This window comes from Ursus maritimus, unplaced genomic scaffold, assembly GCF_017311325.1.
Source record: "Ursus maritimus isolate PB19 unplaced genomic scaffold, ASM1731132v1 scaffold_3, whole genome shotgun sequence".
NCBI lineage: Eukaryota > Metazoa > Chordata > Mammalia > Carnivora > Ursidae > Ursus > Ursus maritimus.
This window is the reverse complement of record NW_024425563.1, coordinates 94,477,285-94,483,421: the sequence shown is the minus strand read 5'-3', so window position 1 is coordinate 94,483,421 and position 6,137 is coordinate 94,477,285.

Genomic DNA, 6,137 nt, shown 5'->3' with positions numbered 1-6,137 from the left:
AGGGCCGGATGTGGGGCTCGATCCCATAACACCGGGATCACGCCCTGAGCCGAAGGCAGACGCCCAACCGCTGTGCCACCCAGGCACCCCGATAACTTTTTTTTTACAAATTTTTTATTATTTTTTTAAGATTTTATTTATTTATTTGACACACACAGAGAGTGAGAGAGCACAAGCAGGGGGAGGGGCAGAGGCAGAGGGAGAAGCAGATTCCCGCCCGAGCAGGGAACCCAATGCAGGGCTCGATCCCAGGCCCCTGGGATCATGACCTGAGCTGAAGGCAGACACTTAACCAACTCAGCCACCCAGGCGCCCCTGTAAATGAAAACTTTTTAAAAAAATTTTATCTAGAAAGAATAATACAGTAACCATATATCCAATACTATGAACGATGAACACTTTGCCACATTTGGTTCAATTTTTCCTGAAATTTTTGAAGGTTGATTATACCTACCGTGCCATTTCATCCCTAAATGTGTCAGTACACGTGCCGAAAAATGAAACATTTTCTTACGGGGCCGAATGTCGTGATCAAACAAAACGCGTAATGATTCCCTATGTCACCTAACACTTGGCCAGTATTCAATTTCCCCAAATGCCCTTTTACAGGTGGTTTGTATGAACCATTATCCAATCAAAATCCATATATTTGTCTCAATCTGTGTCCAACCGAGGGTCCTGCGTGGGTTACGACATCTCTACGTCCTGCAAAGTTCTCAGAATAAGCTCAGAATAATTGTGGATGCCAAGTTTAGAGACGAGGGGTTTGGCCCATAGAAAGGGGTTGGCAGGAGGGGCCCAGGGCCCAGGAGCCCTGGAGCTGGATGAAGACCCCTCCTCTGCTCAGAAAGGGGCAGGCTTTGCCGTCCTGTGTCCTGACTGGCTGAGGCTTCCCACTGCGGGTGGGAAGTGTTCAGGTGACGAGTTTCCATACCTATAGCATACACTCCCCGCAGAAGGGCCACGAAATGCACCCACAAACACACGTGCTAGCTCCGGGCGTGTCCAACCTGGCCATTAGTTGAGGCAAGGGCCCGAAGCAGCCTCCCCCCAGCTCCACAGCTGCGACTCAAATCCCAGCTCTTCCCGTTGGAATCGTGAGCGCAGACGCTAGCCTCCTCTCTGCTCCCTATCCACTGAACGAGTGTCCAGAACCTCGGGGACCTCAGGAGGCTGTGCGGAGGTGTCCAGCTCACAGGGGCGGCCCTCATCCTGGACACGGGGACAGGAGACGCCCCATGAACGGCCCCGGGCGGTGGCTTCTCTCGCTGTCCCTGCGCCCACAGCTCCGGGCACGGGCAAGGCTGTCTCCATGGAGCAGATGAGGAAACAGAACCATATGGCCGGCCTGTTTTCTGTTTCTTCTTGCGGTATATTCACATGCCCCAAAATTCACCATTTTAACATGCAATCCAGTGTTGTTTAGTATCATTAGTATATTTGGTGGTTTGCATACACTGGCCAACTGCGTCATCTAATATTAGAACTTTTCATGGCCCCAAAAGAAGCTTGTCCCCATTAGCAGCACCCCCACTCCCCTTCCCCAGTCTCTGGCAACCACAAGTCTACTTTCTGTCCCCGTAGATTGCCTGTTCTGCACATTTCACATAAAGGGAACCATGACCTCCTCTGTCTGCCTTCCTTCGCTCAGACTTCGACCATATTGGAGCACGTGTCACGACTTCATTCCTTTTTTTTTTTTAAGGATTTATTTATTCATCTGAGAGAGAGAGAGAGAGAGAGAGAGCTCACAAGTGGAGGGAGGAGCTGAGGGAGAGAGAGAATCTCAAGCAGACTCCTGCCTGAGCTCAGGGCCTGACACGGGGCTCGATCTCACGACCTGGAGATCAGGACCTGAGCCGAAACAAAGAGTCAGATGCTCAACCGACTGAGCCACCCAGATGCCCTGTTGTCCATTTTATTTTAATAGCCATGCTAGAAAGTACTCAGTGGTAAGGGCGCCTGGGTGGCTCAGTCGGTTAAGCATCTGCCTTCAGCTCAGATCATGATCTCAGGGTCCTGGGATCGAGGCCTGCATTGGGCTCCCTGCTTGGCTGGGAGCCTGCTTCTGCCTCTGCCTCTGTCACTCCCCCTGCTTTTATATAAGTAAAAAACAAAGATTTATTTATTTGTTTGTTTATTTGAGAGAGAACACAAGGGGGGGGGGCGGCAGAGGGAGAGGGAAAAGCAGATTCCCCGCTGAGCAGGGAGCCTGATTTGGGACTGGATCCCAGGACCCTGGGATCATGACCTGAGCCAAAGGCAGACATTTCACTGACCGAGCCCCCCAGCTGTCTCAAAGGTTTATTAATTTTTTTTTATGTTGTGCACAGGCTAAAAACCAGAGTTGCACTGAATATCGGGGGGAGCTCATCACTGTGTGTCTGAAACACTAGGAGACATCACTTGTCAGCCCAGAGTTGGTGCCCGATTCTAGGTGAGAGCCTGACCTGGGGCCCCCCACGGCCTGAGACCTGGAGTTCAGCCCCGCGAGTCTGCTAGGAGGGGAGGTGGGTGTGTGTGAGCACCGTTTTTCTCAAGAGGTGTCCACAGTGATACGTGGGCTGTGGGCCCTTCTCGGGTGGTCCCCAGGTGCTCCCGCCAGCCAGAGCAGCGGGGTCCAGCCCCTGTTCACGGAAAACGCTCCCTAGCAGCGTGGAGTAGATGGCCAGCTCTTCGGCCCTGCAGGTGGGCACAGAGGATCCCACCGTCCTCTGCAATCACTGATTCCGGGCCTCTGCAGGAACTGAGCTTTGCCCACACCAGGAAGCACTCCTTGCCCCTCCTGGAGAACGCGGTGGCACCTTCTAGAAGCTCTGTCATGGTCACAGGGGGGTGCCCTGCGTCCCACCCCCACGGGCCCTTGAGCCACTGGGCACCATGCCTCGCCTTCCCTCCCAGGAGCCTAGACAAGGCCTTGGGCATGTGAGACGGAGCAGGGCCAGTGCAGGGCCCCGAGCGAGCTGCAGGGAGACCACGGGGCCAGCATCATCACCAGTGTCCTCAGCAAGGATGCCCCCAGAGGCTCAGGGGTGGGGACGGGGACAGAGGGCCCAGCAGGCGCCCAGCATCTCACAGGTCGGCTCTGGCCTTGGCAAGCATGGGCAGTGGGCCAGGCTGGGATGGCTCGTGCTGCTCTGTCCCTGTCCTTCCGCCCCCAGGTGTCAGTTGGCAGGCCAAGTTTTACTCTCGCCCAGGAAAACACCTTCATGGGCTACAAAAGGTCAGAATAATCCAGAAACCACATCTGAGTGAGCATGACCATCCGTTCTGTTTACATCTTCCCTGGGCTGAGCAAACCGGAGAACAATCATTGGGGCAGAGAATCAGCAGGCAGCTCAGGGTCCCTGGCACAGAGCTGCTGGCTCAGCGGCCGCAGCTGCAGCTCCCACGCGCCATCCTTTCCTCTGTCCCCAGAAAGACGAGCCGCCAAGCAATCAGTACATCTTCCAAGAGAACAAGGGAGAACAGAAACCCCCTAACTTCCCGCCCGTCCTCCACTGTCAGCTAGGCTGTGCTCCTCCCCAAAGCAGTGCTGACCCCGCACTCCACCCTGGCTGTGACCCCAGACCAGCTGCGGAGAGGGGGCGCAGAATGGCAGGCAAGGGGCAGAGACATCTCATAGAGATACCCCAGAGACACAGAGACACAGAGACACCGCCATACAGGTGCCTGGTGGTAGAGTGTGGACGTGTGCACACATGTTTGTGTATGCGTGTGTAATGTGTGTTTGCATGTGTGGACGTGCACATGCATGTACACGTGTGTGTGTGGCTCTTGATGACTTGTCTTCTGTGTAAGTCCACGTATCCATCACCACAGTCTAGATACTGCAAAGCTCCATCAGACGCGGATGCTTTGCTGCCCTGGGTCGTCACCGTGGCCTCCGTGGACCAGGCCACCCTGAGTTCCCAGGAACGATGCCGGGCATCCACATTCCGAATCCCAGCCATTCTGTATTTTATAGCAAGATCATGAAGTTTTCTGGGTTATTCCTAGACTCAATCCAGTAATTTATTTTTTACAGTAATCTATTTTTAATTGCAAGGGCAGTTGCCTGCCAAGACATAATGCTCATAAAACTTTTAAACTATGACAGATTGCGGTAAAATCAATGAGTGCTTCACTGTAATAGAACATTAAACTATAATTTGCAGTGCAGCTCCCACAAATATCCAATCCCCGAACAACCTCGGGCCGGTTCCGCCTCCCGGAGCCTACAAATAGTAATGATGATGATGATGATGATGATGATGATGATGATGATGATAATAATTTGCAGTAGAATCCTCCGTGTTAGAGCCTCTCTTCGATGAGGGACAAGGGTCCAGCCAGGGGCCTTCAGGGCTCATAAGCAGCAAGGCTGCCTGCTCCTGCCCAGCACTGAGCTGAGCTGAAACCAGAGGCATCTCCTCGTGGTTCCCCACAGTCGCCACCAATCACCGCCAGGCCCTGCTCTCTCCCCGACGGAGCCATGATGCCCAGTCCGCAAGGGTGCAAGGGCCCCAGCAGACCCGCCGGCCCTGAGCATGGGAGGCTGAGGGTCCGGGCTGTCCTGCAGGGACTCCCACAGCAACATCAAGCCTGCCTAGCGCGGAGCCCACGGCGAGACTTCCAAGGACATAGGGAAGCCAGCCCACCCGAAGCATCCACTTGTAAAGGCTCCCCTTGGGGAGGATGTCACGTTTCCATAAGTCACCTGCATTCCCGCGGGCGGCCCAGGGGTTGGCAGGATGCCAGGAGCAGGTATTTCCAAGCACACTTACTGGGCGGGCACAGGCCTGGAGGAAGCCGGGGAGGTGTTCACCTGTCCACACTGGTGACCGCCCTCTTTGGGAGGGATGTCCCCCTTCCGATGGGCAGTGAGCTCCTGGCCTCCTGCCATGGGCGTCTCAGGATCCTGTCCTGTTCACTCACGTTTGTCATCAGAACTGAGTGGATCTCCCACTGCCCCTCACCCTGCAAAAATGCTCAACCCTACGGCAGAGCACATAGGATTTCACGTGGACGCCTTTGAATCTTGCCTGGAGCTCACCAGCCCTGCTGTATCTCTGTGGCGGAAAGCTCCCCTCACTTACTCCTCTAGGGGCACGTTCCCCAGTAGCCCAGTAGCCTCACACCCACATCGTTGACTAAGCTTGGGATCCATCCACAGACTTTCTTCTTCTTCTTTTTTTTTTTTTAAAGATTTTATTCATTTATTTGACAGAGATAGAGACAGCCAGCGAGAGAGGGAACACAAGCAGGGGGAGAGGGAGAGGAAGAAGCAGGCTCATAGCAGAGGAGCCTGATGTGGGGCTCGATCCCAGAACGCCGGGATCGCGCCCTGAGCCGAAGGCAGACGCTTAACCGCTGTGCCACTCAGGTGCCCCTCTTCTTCTTTTTTTAATTAAATTAAATTAAATTTAAATTCAATTAATTAACATACAGTGTATTATTAGTTTCAGAGGTCAAGTTTAGTGATTCATCAATTACATATAACACTCAGGGCTCATCACATCACGTGCCCTCCTTCATGCCCATCACCCAGTTACCCCTTCTCCCACCCACCTGGCCCCTCCAGCAACCCTCAGCCTGTTCCCTGGAGTTTAGAGCCTTTTATGGTTTCAGGCTTTCCTCTTTATGTAGATAATGTCCTCCAACCCTCTATCCCACCGAGACCATGGACATCACATCCATTCACTGTTCATCCAGTTGGTCCCTCAAGCTCCTGCCATGTGTACCTGTGGCGGGGCACCCACTTTCCCACCATAGACGAGTCTGGCCAGCTCGGGAACATCAGGTAAGTGGGCTCGCACAGCAGACTCAGCCCTGTTTTAAGAATCTGTGTTTGGGGCGCCTGAGTGGCTCAGTCGTTAAGTGTCTGCCTTCGGCTCAGGGCGTGATCCCGGCGTTATGGGATCGAGCCCCACATCAGGCTCCTCCGCTATGAGCTTGCTTCTTCCTTTCCCACTCCCCCTGCTTGTGTTCCCTCTCTCGCTGGCTGTCTCTATCTCTGTCAAATAAATAAATAAAATCTTTAAAAAAAAAAAAAAGAATCTGTGTTTGCTCCCCCCTTGCCCGAAGCCGACCCCATGTGCACGGACCGCAGTTCACCTGTCCACCTACATTTGAGCTGTTACCCATTTTTGACAACT